At 45.6% G+C, this 25,632-nt stretch overlaps 2 non-coding genes across 2 annotated transcripts; one reads left to right on the plus strand and one right to left on the minus strand.

Moving 5' to 3' along the window:
* Positions 1-5,554: 5,554 nt before the first annotated feature.
* Trnas-gga lies at positions 5,555-5,638 on the minus strand. Its single transcript is given in 2 exon segments — positions 5,555-5,589; positions 5,599-5,638. It is a non-coding gene; the product is annotated as a tRNA-Ser (tRNA).
* A 16,874-nt stretch (positions 5,639-22,512) lies between these two features.
* Trnas-cga lies at positions 22,513-22,587 on the plus strand. Its single transcript has one exon. It is a non-coding gene; the product is annotated as a tRNA-Ser (tRNA).
* The last annotated feature ends 3,045 nt before the right edge of the window (positions 22,588-25,632 follow it).

Consider the following 25,632-nt stretch of genomic DNA (forward strand, 5'->3'; position numbering starts at 1 on the left):
CAGATATTTTATGGATGAGTTTGCTTCCAGTGAATGATCTACAACAGTGTAATCATGAAATAATGGGTCTTTCGGTCTATTTATGCTTAATATGCTACATTTGCTTACTTTAGAGGTCACCTGCTGATCCCTATAGAAAGCGCCGATCCTCGGCAGGTGTTCCTGCATTTTGGTACAAATTTCTAGCGGTGCAACTTTTCTGTATACAGTAACATCGCCCACGAAGAACCTTATGGACTTCCGACGTTATCCAACACGTTCTTTATATATAATGTGAAAAGTAATGGACCTATAGCACTCCACTGAGATACGCCCGAAGCTCTTTTTAGGACTGAAGATTTCTGTGTTCGAATTCCAGCCCGGCACACAGTTTTAATCTTCTAGGCACTTTCAATACAGCATGACTGTGGCCTCACCCTGAAGAACCGTTGGCGGCACTGCACCTTCTACAGCCTTATGCTTTAATATGCGTTTGTCATGAGCTATCCGAGTATTCAGCAGATACAGCACAAGCTGTAAAACGCATTCTGCTCCTTAATCACTTTAGCAACGTGACGAAAGAGATTCAATTTGCGATCACGGACACTAGTTGTTCTAGAAACTCTTACCGAATGGCCTCTTAGAAAACGGGGATCGCTGTAATTGATTACTTTACCTTATTATGTAATATACCAGTTGCTTTTAACCGAGCATTCCAAGTTCACTCTCACTAATCGTTATACACTACATGACAAAAAAAGTGAAGCACCCAAAAGATACGGTTGAGTATCAATATAACTTCGCAGGCATACACGTCATCAGCGGATATGTAAATGATTAGATTGCAGTTCTCTGCGACGGATAGAACGACCGACAGAATGCATTAGTGTTATTCGTCTTAGCGCTATTACCAGGTAAGGTATGTTAGGGGCGTGAGTGATCACTGTGAAGTGCCGCGGCTCGTGTGAGACAGCGTTATCAGTACCTGACAGAGGTTGAAATGGACCTCATTGTGGGTTTTCATTTGGTCGGTTGGTCGAATCGCGCAATATCCAGATTTGTGGGGCATTAGGGTGTTACAGTGGTCCGGTGTTGGACTGCTTGAGAAGATGTCGTCAAGGTTCCGAACGGCCACGTCTGACCACCACAAGCGTGGATCGCCCTATTGGGAACCAAGCGCATCGTAACCTCCTTACATCTTCGTCTGCCATCCGGAAACAAGCAACGGATTCCCTGTAAAATTCTGTGTTATCTCGTACATAGATCGGAGATTACTAGTAGCCGCTCTGGGGATTAGCCGTCCCATGACTAGGCTACCGTTAGCATCACATCACAACCCTGTTGATGAACAATGTCGCATTGTGTTGAGCGATGAGTGGCGGTTCTGCACTATTCCGGATAACCATCGTCGACGAGTGTGGTATCGGCCTTGGGAGAGGTCCGATTCTTCCAATGTTTGGAGAGACACAGTGCCGTTACTCCTGTCGCTATGGTGTGGACGGACATCTGGTATTACTACAAGACTGGTAGTAATTGGGGGAACAGTGACAGCACAAAGCACATCCTGCTTCCTCATGTTTTAACACCAATACAGTAGACTCGTGGTGCTATTTTCCAACGGCCCAGTACTCGTCCGCACGCAGCACATGCCTCCATGAACTGTCCGCGTAATGGCCAGCAAGATCCCCAGATCTGTCCCCGATAGGACTTGCGTGGGACCAGCTGTGACGCCAACTCCAGCCCAGTGCCAGTCTGGATATTAAGGACGAGCTACAACAGTTCTACTTCGACATCAATACTCCGCAAGGCACCTGACGGTGTGTGGTGGAAGGTACTTCTGGTACCACTGACTCAAGACCTCTTCCCTGCTCCACTCTGAAATGGCTCGCGGGAGGAAGGATCGTCGGTAAGCCCCTGTATTAGCTCTATTTTCTCGACTTTTCTCATCGTGGTCATTTCGCGAGATGTATTTGGACGGATTAAGAAAAGCTAGATTAAGAAAAGGCAAACCTACGTTTATAGCATTTGTAGACTTAGAGAAAGCTTTTGACAATGTTGACTGGAATACTCTCTTTCAAATTCTGAAGGTGGCAGGGGTAAAATACAGGGAGCGAAAGGCTATTTACAATTTGTACAGAAACCAGATGGCAGTTATAAGAGTCGAGGGGCATGAAAGGGAAGCAGTGGTTGGGAAGGGAGTGAGTCAGAGTTGTAGCCTCTCCCCAATGTTATTCAATCTGTATATTGAGCAAGCAGTAAAGGAAACAAAACAAAAATTCGGAGTAGAAATTAAAATCCATGGAGAAGAAATAAAAACTTTGAGGTTCGCCGACGACATTGTAATTCTGTCACAGACAGCAAAGGACTTGGAAGAGCAGTTGAACGGAATGGACAGTGTCTTGAAAGGAGGGTATAAGATGAACATCAACAAAAGCAAAACGAGGATAATGAAATGTAGTCGAATTAAGTTGGGTGATGGTGAGGGAATTAGATTAGGAAATGAGACACTTAAAGTAGTAAAGGAGTTTTGCTATTTGGGGAACAAAATAACTGATGATGGTCGAAGTAGAGAGGATATAAAATGTCGACTGGCAATGGCAAGGAAAGGGTTCCTGAAGAAGAGAAATTTGTTAACATCGAGTATTGATTTAAGTGCAGGAAGTCGTTTCTGAAAGTATTTGTATGGAAGTGAAACATGGACGATAAATAGTTTGGACAAGAAGAGAATAGAAGCTTTCGAAATTTGGTGCTACAGAAGAATGCTGAAGATTAGATGGGTAGATAACATATCTAATGAGGAGGTATTGAATAAAATTGGGGAGAAGAGAAGTTTGTGGCAGAACTTGACTAGAAGAAGGGATCGGTTTTGACATGTTCTGAGGCATCAAGGGATCACCAATTTAGTATTGGAGGGCAGCGTAGAGGGAGACCAAGAGATGAATACACTAAGCAGATTCAGAAGGATGTAGGTTGCAGTAGGTATTGGGAGATGAAGAAGCTTGCACAGGATAGAGTAGCATGGAGAGCTGCATCAAACCATTGTCAGGACTGAAGACCACAACAACAACAACAACATTTGGGCGGAAGTGATATGTTGTCCGACTCTTCCCAGAAAGTACTCTCTCGGAGCTTCAACAGCAAACCTCTCTGTGATGCATAACGTCTCTTTCGCAGCGTCTGTTACTAGAGTTTGTTGAGCCTTTCTGAAACTCTCTCGCGCCGACCAAATGATCACGCGAGGAAAAGTTCCGTTCTTCATTGAATCTTCTCTGTCTCTTCTATCAGTGAAACCTGGTATGGTTACACGGTGATAAAAGTACTCAAGAATCGATCGAACAAGCGCCTTGTTAGTCACTTCTTCCATGGATACGTTACATTTCCTTAAGATTCTTCCTAAGAATCCAAAACTGGCGCCTGAATTTCCTACTATTTGTTTTATGTGGTCATCCCAATTTAGGTCTCTCTGGATAGTTACTCCAAGATATTCTACAGTAGGTGCTGCTTTCAGTAATTTCTCTTCAATAGTGGAGTCATACAGCAGTGAATTTCTTTTCCTTTGTCTGCTCAGTATGTTACATTTATTTACTTTCAGGATCAACTACCAGAGCTTGTACCATTCACCATTTCTCTGTAGGTCATTTAGCAAATCGATACTGTCTTCTGGGGTTGCTACTTTCTTATAGACAACCGCGTCATTTGTGAACAGTCTTAACGAGCTTCCGACGCTTTCTGTTTGATAATTTATATACATTGTAAACAGTAACGGTCCTATCACAGTTCCTTGGGTACACCGGAAATTACTTTTACGTCTGTCGATTTTGTTCTGTTGAGAGGGACGTGTTGAATTCTATCTGCAGGAATGTCTTGAATCCACTCGTAAATCTGGTCAGATACTTGATGATCTCGTATTTGTTTCGCTAAAAGTCAGTGCGGGGCGGTGTCACGTGCCTTCCTGAAGTCAATGAACACAGCATCAACCTGAACGCCGTTGTCTACAGTGCTATGGATCTCATGGAGGAACAGAGCGAGCCGAGTTTCGCAAGATGTCTGTTCGCGGGATCCACGTCGATTTTTGTAGACTAGATTTTCGTTCTCTAACAACGTCATAATTCTTGAACATAAAACATGTTCCATAATTCTACAACAGATTGTTGTCAACGATATAGATGTTAATTATGTTCATCTGTCCTACGAACTTCTTCAAAACTGGAATGACCTGCTCTTTTTTCTAGTCGCTAAATACCGTTAGTTGCCCCTGAGAGCTATGATAAACTGCTACTAGAAGGAGAAAAAGTTATTTTGCATAATCTTTGTAGAATTTTACAAGTTTTTCATCTGATCCTGATGCCTTTCCACTACTAAGCGATTGTAGTCGCTTTTCTGTTCCACAGTCAGCTATCTCAATATCTGCTATTTCGAATTTCGTACGGTGATTGAAAGAAGCCACCGTATTAGGATCTTCTGCGGTGAAACAATTCTGGAAGACCGAATTCAGTATTTCGACCTTCTCTCTATTATCTTTCGTTTCAATTACAGCATGGTCTCTGAATTCGAATCGCTGATTTTATGTAAGACCTCTTAGGGCTTTCGGTCAGATCGGTTGACAAAATTTTACTTTCACAGTCACTGAACGCTTCTCTCATTGCTTTCCTTACGCTCATTTTCGCTTCGTTCAGCGTTTGCTTGTCTGCTAAGTTTTGACTTCTCTTGAATCTGTTTCGAAGTTCTCTTGTACGATAGTCTGCCTCAGGTGGGCATACAATGGCCTTATGGCACCCATCTGAACCGAAATAGTGCATGGATCCAAGCCAGGAAGGGGGCGGGGGGGTGCTACATCGTACTGGGCAGTGGGATCATACTCCAGTTTCTTTATAATCGTGACTCGACTTTGTATTCACTGATATACCATAACATCCCCTCTCACCCGTGATGCTTCATTTCGTTACCTCTTTCCCTTCTGGGTAGTACACTTTTTTCTGTCACGCGATGTAATTTTAGCCATCCCGTAACAAAACTCACTGACTGCCTGCTCTAAAACACACAATCCCTTTTACTGCTGTTTTGGTCGATTATGATATGAACTGTTTAGCGCAGAAAATGAAATAAAATTGTCACCCCTCCCCCTTCTCTCTCTCTCTCTCTCTCTCTCTCTCTCTCTCTCTCTCTCTCTCTCTCCAGACATGCTGCATCCTTTGAAGGCCTGACTTCGTTGTACGTATTTTGTTGGTTGATATCTTTAACAAGCGTCCAACTTTAGCAGTACTTGGACTCACGTCCAATTGCCCTGATCGCTTAGCGTTTCTATTATTCTATGTTTTGTACACATGGTCTTCAAATATTGATCTAGGTACTCGTATCCTGTGTCATGTCTCTGGATTGACTGTACCCGTATAAGGTTTCGCTTATTTGGCCAATTGTGTCTACTTTCTGAATTAAGTTCCTGGTATTTCTTTTTTTGATGTCCGGTATCAAAAAATTGCTCTGAGCACTATGGGACTCAACTGCTGTGGTCATAAGTCCCCTAGAACTTAGAACTACTTAAACCTAACTAACCTAAGGACATCACACACATCCATGCCGGAGGCAGGATTCGAACCTGCGACCGTAGCGGTCGTGCGGTTCCAGACTGTAGCGCCTTTAACCGCTCGGCCACTCCGGCCGGCTGTCCGGTATCGTTTCTGTGTTTAGTTCGGCGTGTATGTCTCTGATTCTAGAGCACTTTGGTGCTCTTAATTTTAGTCTGAAACATTTATTTGGTATGACTTGTAATAGCTTTGTGTTAGATGGGCAAGCAATCTCCCAAGTCAAACATCCTGTAACAAGGGTGGTGCATTGTAGTTTTATACAGTCGTACCATCGTAAGGATATACAACTGCTTCACAATTCATGTTACACACTTCTAGAGGTTGTAGAGGGGACTTAGTAGCTCGAGTTTTACATAGGAACCCACGTCCGGAAACGTCAGAGTGTCAAATATATAGGCGGCGGTACCTGTTAATGTATGTACATACGGGGTGATTCTCTACTCTTGTTTCTATGAACGTAGGACACACCACTTTCAGAGGTGTTAGTGTGGACCATGAAGGCGGCCGAGGTGGCCGAGTGGTTCTAGGTGCTTCAGTCCGGAACCGCGCGACTGCTACGGTCGCAGGTTCGAATCCTGCCTCGGGCATGGATGTGTGTGATGCCCTTAGGTTAGTTAGGTTTAAGTAGTTCTAAGTTCTAGGGGACTGATGACCTCAGATGTTAAGTCTCATAGTGCTCAGAGCCATTTGAACTGTCCACTTTCACTTCCGTACATGGGAGCACTCCATTCAAATACCTTCAGAAAAGACTTTCTAACGCATTTGAACCATTTTTGGACCATGACAAGAAAAGTGTCCAATAAACATGACCTCTAAATTGCATACCTGAAGAGCCATGAGCACTTGTTCATCTTCGCTAGTCTCAAACACATTTCCTCTATTGATCAAGTGCTCGTAGATCGTATTTTAGAGTCCATGGTTGGTTCAAATGGCTCTGAGCACTATGGGACTTAACATCTATGGTCATCAGTCCCCTAGGACTTAGAACTACTTAAACCTAACTAACCTAAGGACATCACACAACACCCAGCCATCACGAGGCAGAGAAAATCCCTGACCCCGCCGGGAATCGAAGCCGGGAACCCGGGCGTGGGAAGCGAGAACGCTACCGCACGACCACGAGATGCGGGCTAGAGTCCATGTTTAGTGGTCATTTTTTCTTGTTTTGGTGCATTCTACTTCCTCTGAAAGTTGCCTACCCTACAATTTTAGCAACAACAGCACCATTACATGGATTCCACTGCCAGAAATATCAGAACGGCTTTCGCTTACAACTTTCGACCCGTTCGTTTCCGATACAAGAACCTTAACCTCAAATTGATATATTTATCCTTCTTCAATTTCCTAGAAACTTTATAACATCCCACGGAATCACCACGAATACACATATATTTAGAAGCGCCGGAGTGCCTGTAACTCTGACGCTCTGTAGCGTCGTTGGATGCGGTTTCCGGACATTGGTTCCTGTTTAAAACTTGATCTGCGAAGTCCGTTCTACAACCTCTAGAAATGTGTAACATGAATTGTGAAACACCCTGTACGGCTGTCTGCAACAATACAGGAAGGGCCAGAAGGCCACAAAAATCCATGACGTCATACATCATTGCTGTGGAAACGCCGATCTCCATTGTTAAAAAAGCATAAAAGAAAAGCACGATGGTCGCCGGGTAACAATTAGGCTTCTTACCTCCAGGCAGTAGAGACGCGCTGTGGTCGCGGTGCTGGTCTGCGCAGTTGAACATCCCGCCGCCCTAGCAAGATGCCAGCCGCCACACACAACTCGAGGACGCCTCGCCGCCGCCGCCTGCTCACCAGAGTCGTGCAGGCCGTCAGAGAGCTGCACGAAACTCGTGGCTGCTCTGCTAAGCAGATCCTCGGCCGTCTCAATGTAGACCCCCACGCGCGGACCGAGGTGAGGTGCTGCTCCGATGTCACTTGTGTACAAATTACGTAGGAGCGTCAGAGATTTAGCAACGGTGGGTGATCCGTCTGCGCAGGTCGACAAGTCGCGCCTGGTGCACATCCTGAAGAAAGGTGTCGAGGCGGGGTTGCTGACTTACCGTGGAGGGCGGTACCGGGTGGCGAAGGTCCAGGGAGGCAAGGAGCTGTGCTCCAGGAGGCGACGCCGCAGCTGCAGGAGGCGGGGCCGCAGCTGCAGGAGGCGGCGGCGCAGCTGCAGGAGGCGGCGCCGCAGCTGCAGAAGGCGACGCCGCAGCTGTAGGAGGCGGAGGCGCAGCTGTAGGAGGCGGCGGAGATCCTGCAGGCGCAGGAGGCGGCGTTGCAGTAGGCGAAGGCGTCGCTGTGTCAGACGGAGGCGAAGGTACCTCTTGGCTAGATTTTAAACTACCACTTCGTACATTCACTGTGCGCCACTTGGGGCATGCGCCACTTGGGGCATGCGCCCCCCAAACTATTGTGCACACACGATTCTCACCGTGGACTGTCGCTGCAGGTCGTGCAGACGCCGCCGCCGCCGCAGCGTCTGCTGCCGTCGCAGAAGGCGCCGCTCGCGCTCGTGCAGGAGGCGCCGGCGTCGCTGCAGCAGCGTGGACGGACTGTCCGACAACGGATCCGTGCGGCGCGGCATCAGGAAGGTCGTGCTGAACGACGTGGAACCCATGGACACGGAGAACGACAACTTGGTGGCTGGCGGGCTGGAGGAGCACGTGCGCCAGGACTAGTCGGACCGAAGCGACCTGCCCGAAGTGGCTGGCAGTCTCTGCAAATTTTATGTGTATCGAAATTTGAATTGTCTGAATAAAATAGTATGTGTGGACTTCGTCTTTGAATTATCTGAATTCTCTGAATTATCTGAATAAAATAGTATGTGTGGACTTCGTCTTCTCCATTGATATGCAGGCTGCCCCATTTATCTTCAAGTATCCTTCAATCCAGAAGCAAAAAAGTATCAAGCTACTAGAAGATAAACTAAAACATCACGTTACTAAAAACAACTTAATACAGAACTGACTTCGAGTAGTCTGTACTGCCACACTGTGCAGGGGGCATCTGGGGTAATGTAACTCGCTCACTTGCTGGAATAGACGTTAATGGAATCTCAAGGAGGCCGGCCGGAGTGGCCGTGCGGTTCTAGGCGCTACAATCTGGAGCCGAGCGGCCGCTACGGTCGCAGGTTCGAATCCTGCCTCGGGCATGGGCATGAGCATGAGCATGGGCATGAGGATGGGTGTGGGTGGTGTCCTTAAGTAGTTCTAAGTTCTAGGCGACTGATGACCTCAGAAGTTAAGTCGCATAGTGCTCAGAGCCATTTGAAACACAAGGAAAATGCACACCGATCATTGAGTGAACCGCCTTCAGCTGAAGGTTTGTGTGAGTAAAATGTGAACTAACGGAAAGAAGGCAGAAATGTTACTCGTCCACGGAGATAGTACCACACAGTCAGGGGGTACCTGGGGTATTGTAACTCACCCGCTTGCTGGAATAGACGTTAAACAAATGGAAACACCTGTGTGAGTAAAATGTTAAACGAAAATAAGATGGAACTGGCGTCGTATTAGTATGTGGTGTACACTACTTTTATGAATGCGAATCTGTTCACCTGCCTCCGTAGACGTGGTCACCAACGCACGCCCTTGCGGTGGCGCTCCACTTGGCATAAGGCAGTTCGAATCATGGTGGCGGGAAATATTTCACTTTCGCTTTTTTGCGTACAAGGGGCTGAGAAATGATAGCGTAAAGTATAGCGTAAAGTAACCGATCACCAGTTTCTCCAACGTCTTTGGTTAAATTCATAAGGTGTCCGCTGTGTCTCATGACCTGAGGGCACGTGACATGTTAATGGTGATCATTCGGATGCGGACGTTACGCTCGACGGCCCCTTTGGCGCAATTGGAGAAGAGTAGGCTATGTGCCAGCAACGGGTTTTGCACTCTCGACATCTACATATATACTCCTCAAGCCAAAGTACGGTACGTGACGGAGGGTAACTTGTACTACTACTATAGAGCGAGAGAAAAACGGGTCTATGTGCCTCCATATGAGCTCTAATTTTTGTATCGTGTCACTGTGGTCCTCGTCCATACGCGAAATGTATGTTGGCCGTAGTAGAATCGTTCTGTAGTCAGCTTTAAATGCCGGTTCTCTAAATTTTCTCAATAGCGTTCCTCCAGAAAAACGTCGCCTTCACTCCAAGTATTCCCATTTGAGCTCCTAAATATCTCGTAATATCTGCGTTGTATTCGAATCTACCAGTAACAAATCTATAGGGTAGGGTATATAAAAGTGGCGTGGACAAATGGATATGATTCGACGTGAACGTAAGCATATAACCACATCCCTTGATACGCACACTATGCCTACGCCCGCCACGTGATCCACACAGATTTAGAGCGTAGTGCGAGCTATGTTAGTGTGAGTCGAGCAGTGCGAAGAGGACAATGGTACTCGCTGTGGAGCAGCGGGTGTTCGTTGTGGGAAATTACGTGACAACAAAGTCTTGGAAGAGGTGTGGTCAGTTTAAACGTGTCAGAGTGCCAGCAAAGAGTGCTATGCAACGCTTGGACGTGCGGTTCTAGGCGCTTGAGTCTGGAACCGCGCTGCTGCTACGATCGCAGGTTGGAATCCTGCCTCGGGCAGGGATGTGTGTGATGTCCTTAGGTTAGTGTGATGTCCTTAGGTTAGTTAGGTTTAAGTAGTTCTAAGTTCTAGCGGACTGATGGCCTCAGAAGTTAAGTCCCATAGTGCTCAGAGCCATTTGAACCATTTTTGATGTTCACCCACTAAAACCGGTTGATGCTCCTCAGCTTCTCAGGTGTTATACCGAATGGCGAGTGTGGATTCCGCGTAATATAAGAGCGGAGTGCAAGAAGGTGTTAACCACATTATGTTCGCCTGCCAGCGACCGCTTTCGTTAGTTGCTGAACTAGGGATTGACGTGATATCACTGCATCCCAATGATTCTGTCTACCGCCGTCAGTTTTCAAACCAGCAGGGATGGGAAACGAGAGCGTGTATCGAACCACTCGAGAACTTACCGATGCGTCAGTCTCATTCGGGAATGTAAACACTCTTCTGAGTCATGAGTAGACAGCATTCTTGAGTGTCTGGGGGCAGCAAGGTCGGTGCATTGCGGAATGGACCAATAAGCTGTGCCAACAGGCTGCATCATAAAGTTAGGAGCGGCCGTCCTATTCACAGCGAACGACGCGCTGGCTGTCGACCGCATTCTACTTTGTAGTAGCAATAAAGCGAAGGCCATTTAATTTTTAGTTCTGGTCCTCCGTTTCTCTATGGCGTATTTTATAGACCTTTCTCCACGTACGTGTTTTTACCTGCCGGCCGGAGTGGCCGTGCGGTTCTAGGCGCTACAGTCTGGAACCGCGCAACCGCTGCGGTCGCAGGTTCGAATTCTGCGTCGGGCATGGATGTCTGTGATGTCCTTAGGTTAGTTAGGTTTAAGTAGTTCTAAGTTCTAGGGGACTGATGACCTCAGCAGTTAAGTCCCATAGTGCTCAGGGCCAATTTTTTTGTTTTTTTGTTTTGTTTTTTTGTTTTTACCTGTCTTCTCTTCCGTCTATTGGGATTGACGTGTAGACAATTTTAATTCCTCTCTTTGTCTTCGTATTATACAGTTTTGACATGGGCACGTATCATCCTTGTTGTTCTTACGCCGTAAAACAAAACAAAACTGAAGTCCCAGAAAAAAGTACTATATCGTTTCTGTTCCAACTAGCCTACATTAGTTTCCAAAGCCGAAATACAGTACTTAAGATTCGCATTTTGAAGAACCAAGATTTGATTTTTGAAGAATCAATAAAATTTTTTAGGCTGTCAGGTATTAACTGTGGTGTCACCGCCAGATATCACACTTGCTAGGTGGTAGCCGCGGTCCGTTAGTATACGTCGGACCCGCGTGTCTCCACTATTAATGATTGCAGACCGAGCGCCGCCACACGGCAGGTCTAGTCTAGAGAGACTCCCTAACACTCGCCCCAGTTGTACAGCCGACTTTGCTAGCGATGGTTCACTGACTACATACTCTCTCGTTTGCAGAGACGACAGTTTAGCATAGCCTTCAGCTACGTCATTTGCTACGACCTAGCAAGGCGCCATATTCAGTTACTATGTCATCTGAACAGATAATATTGTGACTCATGTACCGTCAAGAGCGACGTTCATCACTAATGGATTAAAGTTAAGTATCAAACTAATTATGTCCGCTTTCTGAATACCTTGTCACGTCAGTATAGTTCTTCCCTCCTCACGCCAGTCTGCGTGAGCTAAAACGCGTGCATTTCGGCCTCCATCCGTAACGGTGTTGGCTCTTCAGCCAACACAACATTGACTAACTAGTAGCTCCTCTTTATAGGTCACTAGTCCGCAACTGATGACAATATGCAACTGATCTTGTAGGGCGGGGGGGGGGGGGGGGGGGTGAAAGTTTTTTTAGCATTTACGTTAGGGATAAAGTCTTTTGACAAGTATGGTATACAGGGTGAAGAAAAAAAATGCAGCACTTGGAGGTCGGCATGCGATTCCTCATCCAATGTCGGCACGCAAAGTCCTCATCCAGCTTATCTATTAAAATCGCATCGGGTGTATTTTGAAAACAGATGGGTGAAAAGGAGGAGCTGACTATACTTGTCACATCGTGCAGCGCATCGGAATGTAAAAATGTACGTGTATCACCCTGCAGCTGTCATAGCTCGCTGAGCTGGGTAGTTCCGCCTTGCGTGTCGAGCGAACAGGTTGTTCGTACTTCGGCCTATACAGCAGCGCCACGTATCTCAACTTGTGTGTACCCAGTCTTATGTATGTGTAGGTCGGCCGTTTCCTGTTGGTTTGTACACTGGCGGCCGCGTTCTCTGCCCGCGACATAATGCCCGTAGAGTCTCCCAAGAGCATTCCTCGTCGGGGTACCGTTCGTTCCAGTTTTGACAAGAGTACGCGTCATGTTCAACCGAGTTCCCTAGAAATTTACGATTAGTTGGTTGATACGATTCGGATTACATCTGATCAGCTAGATACTGCTTATCTTCTGGTAAACCTTCCGGGATGTAAGGTCGTGGTCTATGAAACTCTTCAGCTCCTAACGTTTCGTCCAGAGCTGCGCTGGACGAAACGTTAGGAGCTGAAGAGTTTCATAGACCACGACCTTGCATCCCGGAAGGTTTACCAGAAGATATGTCATCCGGTCGTGAAAGCCTTCATACTAGATACTGCTTGTTTTGATTCTGACTTGTATGCATTTTTTGTGAAGTTTCAAGACCCCTTGCAAGTAGGCCGGCTTTTCTCTCGGGTTGGTTCTCAGATGTTTTCTCATCGTGATGGTTCCGTTAGTCCCGTCCTTTCAAATGCGGCCATTGAGTACATTCTTTTTAGAGTTTACAGTCTTCCATCTCAAGCGGACGATTCATTTCTTAAGGCGGCGTTGCTTCCTTATGGAGTCGTTCAGCGTATTCGGCGGGAACGCTGGTCTGCTCAGTGTCTCTTGCAATGCTACAGTTCTATCCCGACAGTAGAAATGTTTGTTCAAAAGAACATCCCTTCATACCTGAATGTGTGTGGTTACCTGACTCATGTTACGTATGCAGTGCAAGGAGGCACCTGCTTACTTTGTAATGAAAATGGCCATTTTAGATCCAATTGTCCGCGCCTTGTTACAGTTGTTAAGTCGTCCCATGAAAAACATCGACCATTGACATTAGCCGGAATGGTGTCTTTGCAATCTGTTGCAAGTAATTGCACATCCTTAGAGGACGTTTGGGAGACATTACCCCCCACTTAGCGAGGCTTTCCGTCGTTACCGGCACGTTCAGATGCAGCCCCTGCTGCCATTACGGGGCACAATTTAAACGTCGGCGCACTCATGATGGTGGAGATTATGAAGTCACCCCTCCAAAATCTCATCCCTCCGCGAAGATGGTGGTTAGTGTAAGGCGCTTCTTCTAGTGGTGGTGCTTTGACTACTGAAGTTAATGGCGGTTCTTGTTTCGCCAGGGGTGACGAGGCTGGTTGTGCTGTTTTTTAAATCGCATTTCTATTAAACCTGCTGGCAGGACAAGGTTTTGCTGCATACGCTTTTGTCTTGAACTGGAATGAGAAGTCACATGCCGACCACAAAGTGTGGCATTTTTTCTTCATCGTGTGTGCAGGATGTTTGTTTTAACATGAAACAACAAAATATCTCTAAAACGACGCATCGTACGAAAAAAAGTACGTGAAAAGTTACTATTACTAAAGCGGACATCTGTCTGTGCTGCACCTGGCTATTTCTTAACCACACCTCCTCCATGGTCAGGGCTCATTTCGTATTTTCAAATGGGAACCCCCCCCCCCTTCCCATTTCACTGTTTATTCGGATTCTACGCCAAGAAATACGTATAGTTTACGCAAAATATTGTTTTCCATTTGTGGTAAATGGCGCTGTAATCGATAAATATCAAGAGTATCTGTATTTGCAGTTAAGAAACGACATATCTGATTCCACATTTCATTTACGATGAAGATGTAAATCTTTGTATTATAGCGGTTTCTCTTTATGTTCAAAATTTACTTTATTATTGCAAATTTAATTGTATTATACAATATAATTAGCTGTGACCCGTATGCTTGATTTCGTTGAGTCCTCTCGCCTCTGACCACAGGGGTACTTGATTTCAGTGAGTTCCCTTGTCTCTCACCATTGTGGTGCTTGAGTTCGGTGAGTGTCCATGGCAGGTGAGCTCGTCGCTGTCATTTCATGGACATTTTTTTTTCTTATTGCAATGGTTTTGGCTGTATTGCGCTGGTAGCCGTATAGCGGACAACTATATAGTTACGGTGGTTGGACGGAAACGCACACCGAAATCAGGGGGTTCGACGGCAGCCACCGAAATCAAGCATTCCGATGGTTTGGGGACTCACCACAATGAATCCCGTAGAGCACAGAAAACCATATCATCATACAAATAGATTATTTGCTAGAAATTTTAATGCCTTGCCACATTGTTTGTACTGAACACTCACATTTGCGACACTCAAGTAATGTTTGAACACCAATATCAACTGTTAGAATATAAAATGGTTCAAATGGCTCTGAGCACTATGCGACTTAACTTCTCAGGTCATTAGTCGCCTAGAACTTAGAACTAATTAAACCTAACTAATCTAAGGACATCACACACATCCATGTCCGAGGCAGGATTCGAACCGGCGACCGTAGGTGTCCCGCGGTTCCGGACTGAGCGCCTAGAACCGCTAGACCATCGCGGCCGGCGGAATATAAAGGTCCTTAACTGCTAGAAAAGGTACAATTGATATTTGTCGTTTGCAGCGCCATCTACCATGAATAGAAAACAATGGTTTGAATAAACCGTACGTATTTTTAGCACAGAACCTGAATGTACAATAAAAATAATTGGTTCCGTTTCAAAACACGCAGTTGACCCCACCCGTGCGGGAGAGGTGGTTAGAATTTTGTCAACTCCAGCACAGAACATTTGTTTCGTTTTCGAGATATTTTTTGCCTCAATTTACAACAAACGCCTTATATATTGCCTGGAACGACTCGCTGAGATTTTTTACAGTAAAATCTCACCACGATGCGTAACACCTCTCTCGTAACATAAACCACAGGAGTTTGTTTATCATCTCACATCTACGAAACGACTGTGTTAGTGTCACTCTTCGTCGGATATCCTGTACCTACAAACATAAAAAAAAGCTTTACATCACCCCGGATCCCAGAACTCCTGAAGATAGATATTGACTGTGGATATTGTATCACAGACGCAGTCTCTTTCACTGTTCAGAGATGTCACTAAACGCGCCCAGAGATATAAACAACCATGCATGAGCAGCGCCTATTAGACGGAGGAGGATCCGACAGCCGATCAGTTCCAGATATTCTACCAGGAAGGAGGTACACGGCTTGTGTTGTCTGTAGTTCAACCATGCCTAGACGGTCAATACCGCGGTTGTTACTTTGTGCCAAGAAGGGCTCTCAACAAGGAAGTGTCCAGGCGTTCTGGAGTGAACCAAAGCGATGTTGTTCGGACATAGAGGAGATAAAGAGAGGAACTGTCATTGACATGCCTCGCTCAGGCCGCCCAAGGGCTACTACTGCAGTGGATGACCGCTACCTACGGATTATGGCTGGGAGAAACCCTGACAGCAACGGCACCATGTTGAATGATGCTTTTCGTGCAGCCACAGGACGCCGTGTTACGACTCAAACTGCGCGCAATAGGCTGCATGATGCGCAAATTCACTCCCGACGTCCATGGTGAGGTCCATCTTTGCAACCACAGCACCATAAAGCGCGGCATAGATGGGCCCAACAACATGCAGAATGGACCGCTCAGGATTGGCATCACATTCTCTGCACCGATGAGTGCCGCATGTGCCTTCAATCAGACAATCGTCTGATTTTTTGGAGGCATACCGGTCAGACTGAATGCCTTAGACACATTGTCCAGCGAGTGCAGCATGGTGGAGGTTCAGTGATGTTTTGGGGTGGCATTATGTGGGGCCGACATACGCCGCTGGTAGTCATGGAAGACGCCGTAACGGCTGTACGATACGTAAATGCCATCCTTCGACCGATAGTGCAACCGTATTAGCAGCATATTGGCGAAACATTCGTCTTCATGGACGACAATTTGCGCCCCCATCGTCCACATCTTGTGAATGACTTCCTTCAGGATAACATCACTCGACTAGCGTGCCACCATTTTCTCCAGACATGAATCCTATCGAACATGCCTTAGATAGATCGAAAAGGGCTGTTTGTGGACGACGTGACCCACCAACAACTCTGTCGGATCTACGCCGAATCACCGTTGAGGAGCGGGACAGTCTGGACCAACAGGGCCTTGATGAACTTGTGGATAGTATGCCACCACGACGAATACAGGCATGCATGAATGCAAGGGGACGTGCTACTAGGCATTGGCAGTACCGGTGTGTACAGCAATCTGGACCACCACCTCTGAAGGTGGTACAAAATGCAACGTGTGGTTTTTATGAGCAATAAAAATGGCGGAAATGATGGTTATGTTGATCTCTACATCAATTTTCTGTACACGCTTCGGAACTCTCAGAACCGAGGTGATGCAAAACTTTTTTCGATGTGTGTATTTTATTTATCCAACTTGGTATGGGTTCCAGACTGGGTAGCGATACTCAAAACTCGCTCTAACAAGTGTTTTGTAGCCACCTTCTTTCGTGGACGCATCACATTTCCTTAAAGTTTCTCTCAGCCAGTCACCTGCCTTTGTTTTATGTAGCCATTCTGCTTAAAATGAAACTTGACGGTTACTCTTAGATATTATATGGCTCTTGTTGTTTCCACCAGTAACATAAAAGAACAGCATTGGATTTCTTCCGCTGTGTCACACAAGAAGTCACACGTACATACTCTGTAAGCCAGTGTGCAGTGCATGTGACAACATCGCAGCAGTATTATCTATTGTCTCTCACGTAGTGACAGGCGAAAAAATATTTGCCTGTACACCTATGACACGCCCTAATGTTTCTCCTATTTTTTATTATCGCTACATCAGGTATACAATGACATTATTGTCGTCGCTGAACGCAGATTCTTTGTATCTACCCATCATCTTTCCGTGAGATATACGCCACCTTTTTTTCGATCATGTCTGACGCATTTTTTCTAACTGAATATACTGACCTGATAAATTACTAGCCTTCTCCTGCAGCTTCCGACATTGTCCACTGGATCATTTATATTGACGGAGCAGCTGCACCTACTTTCGCTTTATGTATTCATCCCATTTAGATCATTCTATAAGCTTACTCCTAGGTAGAGTTGAGATCTACCAAACTAGGTAGTTTTGGCACTCTACATAAGTGACGAAGTAAATAGTAGAATTATCTGTAGTACTGTTTGTTTTACACATAGTTACAACTGCATTTCATTCAGTGTTAATCCATTGCGTATTTTATATCTTTACGGAATACGAGTTACATTTTTATAAGCAATAAAATTAGGTAATCGTGTAAATTCTGGGCTCTTATGTAACCAAAGCAGTTACTTTTGATGCAACTACAGTTTGCATGCACAGATAATTGTTACTGTTTTCTATACTCAGTAGAACGCTCTTCATCGTGATCAAAGGCAAGAGTTTTCTGTTATTGTTCGTAAAAGCAGAAGTTGTTAACGAATAAAGATATTTTATGTAAGTTCGACGAAGTATTGAAACGATGCTTGACATGTTATTGTTTAGAATTTTTTGATTTTACTTTTTTGTGAGGAAATTGCTTTTTTCTAGTGCCATATGATAAATCAGTATTGTTTTCTTTTTTTTACCACGTCAGCTCTCTATTTTACGTTACAAATCAACAATTATCGAAAAATCCTGAATTAAACATTGCCAACTTCAGGTTTACTACAAATACTGTTTATTCTTAAGTAATAGACAGAAGGATAACTATGTAGAACAAACATGTTCCATACGTTACCCAGCCCTTTTCATATTCTCACTCAGCTTTAGATGGTTCACCACTTCATTTTTTTGGATGGTTCACAGTCTCCTGTTTTTAGGGGAATCTAGTAAGACACTGATGCATACGAAAGAAAGCCATCGTTGTGAGGTAACACCGATAGGTATGCAACACACTTAACGTACAGGTGATGGGGGTACGACCTTAACTGACCAAACCTACTAGCAAAAATATTATAGTCTACACTTATCGTAATCTACAATAGCCTACGGTAGTTTCACAACTCTTCTTGTAGGCATTTTCTACAGCAGTTGCTGTTTCCAGCAATTGTGTATCAGAAGAGTACTGTATTTCTTCATCTACATGTGTGCACTGCGATAGATTTATTGACATCCAACCTCTGTACCAATCGTCGATCTCTGCCGACACTGCTGTCTTCTTCTTATAGACAACCTCTGTGACCAGTCCCAGCGTATTACTACAATGAACATGTATCTATTTTGTATGCACACTGCTCATCTACACCTCCTCCCCCCCACCCCACACACACACCAAAACTTCAACATATAGGTGAAAATTTAGTGGTGTGTTTGTATTGAAATGACACTTAAACTGTAACTTGGCAGGAATATTGCATCAAGGTATAGTAAAGCGAAACATGCTGCAAAGCGTCACTCTATTTGCAACATTTTTTTTGATGAATGTAATTCCACAAACACATCATTGATTGACAGGTGAAGTGTTTGAAGTGGTATGATGGTATCTTAGAGAAGCAAATCGCTACCTAAACCACGCTTGTGCTTCCTGTGCTGTTTACAATAGATACGACTGTACACACACTCCATAAAGCTTTCCCCCGGGTCCCACCCTTTAGTAGGTTACGTCTAGGTATTTTACGACACTTATCGTTTTCACCAATAGTGTAATCGTACAGCACAGGACTTTTTTCTCCTATGCATGCACACTATGTTATATTTCTTTACAACCAATCTCCGTACAAATCTGCTTTCCTCTATAATTCGCTGTAGTCTACAGGCATTGCTACTGTTTTCTTGTAGTCAACCGCATCATCTGCGACCAGCCTTTGCGTATTACGATAAACAACACGTATATGCTTTGTACGCATTGCTAGAGTCCACGTTTATCAAACTCTTCTGACGTGGTAACAGTTGACAGACTATCGACAGAATACTCGAAACAGTAATTATCAGTGACTTCACTGACGAAGCAGTATAACAATGAGCCATTCAAGGGGACACTTTCATTCGAAAAGAGGATCTTTGTGAGCATTTCGAGAGGTCGGGGTTGGGGCTGAACGGGGAGACGCGTGCGGACGGCGGTCGCGAGAGAGAGTTTGGAGGAGTTCTGTGGGCCCGGACGGGGTGCGGAGACCGGACCTTAGTGAGTAGGCTGCAGCTGCCTTGGTTGGCTATGATAGTGGTCCGTGGAGCTGTGAAGTGGTGGCCTCGTGTCTATTTGATACCACTATGTAAACTGCCTGATGGGACTATTCCAACGATTGAAAACCGTGAGCCCTACTACACTACTGGCCATTAAAATTGCCACACCTCGAAGATGACGTGCTACAGACGCGAAATTTAACCGACAGGAAGAAGATGCCATGATACGCAAATGATTAGCTTTGCAGAGCATTCATACAAGGTGGGCGCCGGTGGCGACACTTACAACGTGCTGACATGAGGAAAGTTTCCAATCGATTTGTCATACACAAACAGCAGTTGACCGGCGTTGCCTGGTGGAACGTTGTTGTGGTGCCTCGTGTAAGAAGGAGAAATCCGTACCATCACGTTTCCGACTTTGATAAAGGTCGGATTGTAGCCTATCGCGATTGCGGTTTATCGTATCGCGACATTGCTGCTCGCGTTGGTCGAGATCCAATGACTGTTAGCAGAATATGGAATCGGTGGGTTCAGGAGGGTAATACGGAACGCCGTGCAGGATCCCAACGGCCTCGTATCACTAGCAGTCGAGATGACAGGCATCTTATCCGCACGGTTGTAACGGATCGTGCAGCCACGTCTCGATCCCTGAGTCAACAGATGGGGAGGTTTGCAAGACAACAACCATCTGCACGAACAGTTCAACGAAGTTCGCAGCAGCATGGACTATCAGCTCGGAGACCATGGCTGCGGTTACTCTTGACGCTGCATCACAGACAGGAGCACCTGCGATGATGTACTCAACGACGAACCTGGGTGCACGAATGGCAAAACATCATTTTTTCGGATGAATCTAGGTTCTAGGTCGCATCCGTGTTTGGTGACATCGTGGTGAACACACATTGGAAGCGTTTATTCGTCATCGCCATACTTGCGTATAACCCAGCGTGATGGTATGGGGTACCATTGGTTACACGTTTCGGTCACCTCTTGTTCGCATTGACGGCACTTTGAACAGTGGACGTTACATTTCATATGTATTACGACCCGCGACTACCCTTCATTCGATCCCCGCAAAACCCCACATTTCAGCACTATAATGCACGACCGCATGTTGCAGTTCCTGTACGGGTCTTTCTGGATACAGAAAATGTTCGACTGCTGTCCTGGCCAGCACATTCTCCAGATCTCTCTCTAGTTGAAAACGTCTGGTCAATGGTGGCCGAGCAACTGGCTCGTCACAGTACGCCAGTGACTACTCTTGATGAACTGTGGTATCGTGATGAAGCAGCATGGGCAGCCATCCAAGCTCTGTTTGACTCAATGCCCAGCCGTATCACGGCCGTGATTACGGCCAGAGGTGGTTGTTCTGGGTACTGATTTCTCAGGATCTATGCACGCAAATTGCGTGAAAACGTAATCACATGTCAGTTCTAGTATAATATATTTGTCCAATGAATACCCGTTTATCATCTGCATTTCTTCTTGGTATAGAAATTTTAATGGCCAGTAGTGTATGTTTCGTACCAATCTGTGTAACGAATGTTCGTAAAGTGGCGAGTTGGATCACAAGCCGGTTGTCAATGTTTTTCATGAATCGAGCTTAATGCTTGGACCTGTGTACTCTGGTTAAGGGTGTCACAAGTGTAGTAGGTTAAAAACATTCCTTTGCATGTGACTTCGTGGTATAGCTTTATCAGCCGAATCACATGGGCTAGTCTGTTAAGATTCACAACTGTACACGCTCCCTTGCTGTGTCGTGCTTGTTCTAATTACATACATTGAACGTTATTAGTGCAGACTGGCAGTAACTTGGTGCTTTCAGGTTTCAGTCTTGTCAGATGACGGAGTTTAACCTTGTGTCAATGCCTGTACGCCAAGCGCCACTTTAAACAATAGAACCTTTCGGTGCGGCCAACTACTGCTCCTTTGTAACGTTATAAACCTAGTTTGTTTTAGTGTACTACCCCTCGGGTCTTGCAATTGGTCGCCTCTCCCTTCATGTTGTAGGGCAAGCAATTTAAGTTGTTTGTGGCGGTCTAAATGGTTTGGGCTAATCAGGTGATGGAGAAAGGGAACTGCCCAATGCGTTAACCGTATTTGTAATATTTCTGTGACAAAGGAGAGTGGGTTGGCACCTTGGCCTTGGATTATGGACTAAGTTACGTAAATAACAGTTGCATTAAAGTTATCATGTTTAAAGATGTCTGTTGAAGTGCCTCGCTTAATTTGCTTGCCACTTGGCAGCTGAATTGTATTTAAGTGTGTGGCTAACAGCACTGTATTTAAATGTGTGGCTAATAGTATTTTCTTGCGCTCTGTGCGAGTGCATGAAAGTCATCCAATCGCTGTGAATTATTACTAGCCAGTTATTGAATGTTGGTTTTGCGATTTCAACCAGTTGTGTCTTGAGAATTAATTGTTTCTGAAATGAAGTGACTAACAGTATTATTTGTGTTGGCATTTTTGATATTATAAATTTAATAAGTCCTTTTATTAACGTCATTATTTATTAGCCTTAAGTTTTGACACGAATTCAGGGAGTTGCTAGTAGATCAAGATGCTGATTGCATTAATAATTGGTAAATATGTGAATCAAAATCTTAGTTAAAATAACATAATTCTAAGAAACTTCCTGGCAGATTAAAACTGTGTGCCCGACCGAGACTCGAACTCGGGACCTTTGCCTTTCGCGGGCAAGTGCTCTACCAACTGAGCTACCGAAGCACAACTCACGCCCGGTACCCACAGCTTTACTTCTGCCAGTACCTCGTCTCCTACCTTCCAAACTTTACAGAAGCTCTCCTGCGAAACATGCAGAACTAGCACCCCTGAAAGAAAGGATATTGCAGAGACATGGCTTAGCCACAGCCTGGGGGATGTTTCCAGAATGAGATTTTCACTCTGCAGCGGAGTGTGCGCTGATATGAAACTTCCTGGCAGATTAAAACTGTGTGCCCGACCGAGACTCGAACTCGGGACCTTTGCCTTTCGCGGGCAAGGGCTCTACCAACTGAGCTACCGAAGCACAACTCACGCCCGGTACCCACAGCATTACTTCTGCCAGTACCTCGTCTCCTACCTTCCAAACTTTACAGAAGCTCTCCTGCGGGTACCGGGCTGTGGGTACCGGGCGTGAGTCGTGCTTCGGTAGCTCAGTTGGTAGAGCACTTGCCCGCGAAAGGCAAAGGTCCCGAGTTCGAGTCTCGGTCGGGCAGACAGTTTTAATCTGCCAGGAAGTTTCATATCAGCGCACACTGCGCTGCAGAGTGAAAATCTCATTCTGGAAACATCCCCCAGGCTGTGGCTAAGCCATGTCTCCGCAATATCCTTTCTTTCAGGGGTGCTAGTTCTGCATGTTTCGCAGGAGAGCTTCTGTAAAGTTTGGAAGGTAGGAGACGAGGTACTGGCAGAAGTAAAGCTGTGGGTACCGGGCGTGAGTCGTGCTTCGGTAGCTCAGTTGGTAGAGCACTTGCCCGCGAAAGGCAAAGGTCCCGAGTTCGAGTCTCGGTCGGGCACACAGTTTTAATCTGCCAGGAAGTTTCATATCAGCGCACACTCCGCTGCAGAGTGAAAATCTCATTCTGGAAACATCCCCCAGGCTGTGGCTAAGCCATGTCTCCGCAATATCCTTTCTTTCAGGGGTGCTAGTTCTGCATGTTTCGCAGGAGAGCTTCTGTAAAGTTTGGAAGGTAGGAGACGAGGTACTGGCAGAAGTAAAGCTGTGGGTACCGGGCGTGAGTCGTGCTTCGGTAGCTCAGTTGGTAGAGCACTTGCCCGCGAAAGGCAAAGGTCCTGAGTTCGAGTCTCGGTCGGGCACACAGTTTTAATCTGCCAGGAAGTTTCATATCAGCGCACACTGCGCTGCAGAGTGAAAATCTCATTCTGGAAACATCCCCCAGGCTGTGGCTAAGCCATGTCTCCGCAATATCCTTTCTTTCAGGGGTGCTAGTTCTGCATGTTTCGCAGGAGAGCTTCTGTAAAGTTTGGAAGGTAGGAGACGAGGTACTGGCAGAAGTAAAGCTGTGGGTACCGGGCGTGAGTCGTGCTTCGGTAGCTCAGTTGGTAGAGCACTTGCCCGCGAAAGGCAAAGGTCCCGAGTTCGAGTCTCGGTCGGGCACACAGTTTTAATCTGCCAGGAAGTTTCATATCAGCGCACACTCCGCTGCAGAGTGAAAATCTCATTCTGGAAACATCCCCCAGGCTGTGGCTAAGCCATGTCTCCGCAATATCCTTTCTTTCAGGGGTGCTAGTTCTGCATGTTTCGCAGGAGAGCTTCTGTAAAGTTTGGAAGGTAGGAGACGAGGTACTGGCAGAAGTAAAGCTGTGGGTACCGGGCGTGAGTCGTGCTTCGGTAGCTCAGTTGGTAGAGCACTTGCCCGCGAAAGGCAAAGGTCCCGAGTTCGAGTCTCGGTCGGGCACACAGTTTTAATCTGCCAGGAAGTTTCATATCAGCGCACACTCCGCTGCAGAGTGAAAATCTCATTCTGGAAACATCCCCCAGGCTGTGGCTAAGCCATGTCTCCGCAATATCCTTTCTTTCAGGGGTGCTAGTTCTGCATGTATCGCAGGAGAGCTTCTGTAAAGTTTGGAAGGTAGGAGACGAGGTACTGGCAGAAGTAAAGCTGTAGGTACCGGGCGTGAGTCGTGCTTCGGTAGCTCAGTTGGTAGAGCACTTGCCCGCGAAAGGCAAAGGTCCCGAGTTCGAGTCTCGGTCGGGCACACAGTTTTAATCTGCCAGGAAGTTTCATATCAGCGCACACTCCGCTGCAGAGTGAAAATCTCATTCTGGAAACATAATTCTAATTTTCTTGGGATTTATAAAAGCTATTTATGATACACTGTTTCCAAGAAAATTTTTATCTTTTTAATGGAGATCATTATTTTTACCTTTATTGTAAGAGATCGTTATTTTAAAAATATCTGAGATTGTTCTAGTTGAGTGAGATAAGAATAAAAACCTCCTTCACATTTCATTATCATAAATACATGCAATTAGTTAAGGCTGCTACATCAAATTGAGCTTGCCAATTGTTAAATATGTTTTCTGTTAAAAAATTCTTAACTGTAAATGATGTTGCTGTTGTGTTACCCATGGGTTCCCCTACCACACCACAATCCTTGTACTGGCCTTTACCTTATCCCTGATAGAACCCCTTTCAATGGTAGCAGAGCGTGGTTGCGCTGGGTAGGGGGGCGGACAGTGTTAACACCATTAATACTTGTCCTGTAGAGCTAGTGCCAAATGTTTTGGTTTGTAGAGTGGTTGCCATTCCGCCTAGTCATTATGTTGCAGGAAGGTGCAGACAGTGCATTTGATCTCACGCAAGCGCGTGGATGCCTCGGGTTGAATTATTTAAAAAAAAAAGGAGCAGTTAATTTATAACCTGAATATACGAGCGCAGCCAACCGATGGTACGGTGGCTGAGCTTACCGCACAGTTACGGAATGTTTTGGACAGACTTTTGCGGTTAACATGGGAGAGAATTGGCCTTGTCTTATTGTTCTGGTGCTTTTTTGCGAGTGAGTGATACAACTGAAATTTTAGAAGACAGCCATCCGCCCCGAACTCAGGATAATAGGGTCCAAGCGCAGATAAGCCATGTGCTAAATAGGCTCCGCGATTTGAAACAGTTACAGATTTCTAAGGAGGATGGCGTTCTTTAAAAAAACCTCTTGAATCCGGCCGCGGAGTTGCAATTAGATCTTAATACCGTGCAGTGGCAGGGGGAAGCCATTAAGGCTGAACCATGTGAGCCCACTCCTCTGTTAGGTTCTAATATTCCTTCCTTTAGACAATGTGAAGCGGAACTTGTATCCGAACCTATTGCTAAACCGCCTAATGCCATTATGTGCCGGCTACAGGATTTGGTGGTGCTAGATGTTGAAGAATTAACATGAAAAGTGGAAGTGTCACAAACATGACCACGTTCAGAAAAATAGGTCGAAGCACTTGGAGCGACCACCTTGTGATTTTGTGATTACTATATTCTTTGGCCAGGGGGCAGTTAGCATCTGATATTGCAAAAGTCTTGGTTAGTCAAGGAATGCTGCAAGAGTTAACAAATGGCATCATTAGGAGTAAAGTTTCCCTCGGATTTAAAAACAGTTGGTTAATAGATATTTTTATCGTGTTCAGGGCCAGAATGAAACTCTTCAGGAATATATCGATGCAATGTGGAATGCTATTAGTGTCCTAGAGGTACGCACGAGTGAAAAAGAAGCTACTGAGAACATCTTAGAAGGCATTAAACCAGACGGCA

Source organism: Schistocerca americana, chromosome 2, assembly GCF_021461395.2.
Source record: "Schistocerca americana isolate TAMUIC-IGC-003095 chromosome 2, iqSchAmer2.1, whole genome shotgun sequence".
Classification (NCBI taxonomy): domain Eukaryota; kingdom Metazoa; phylum Arthropoda; class Insecta; order Orthoptera; family Acrididae; genus Schistocerca; species Schistocerca americana.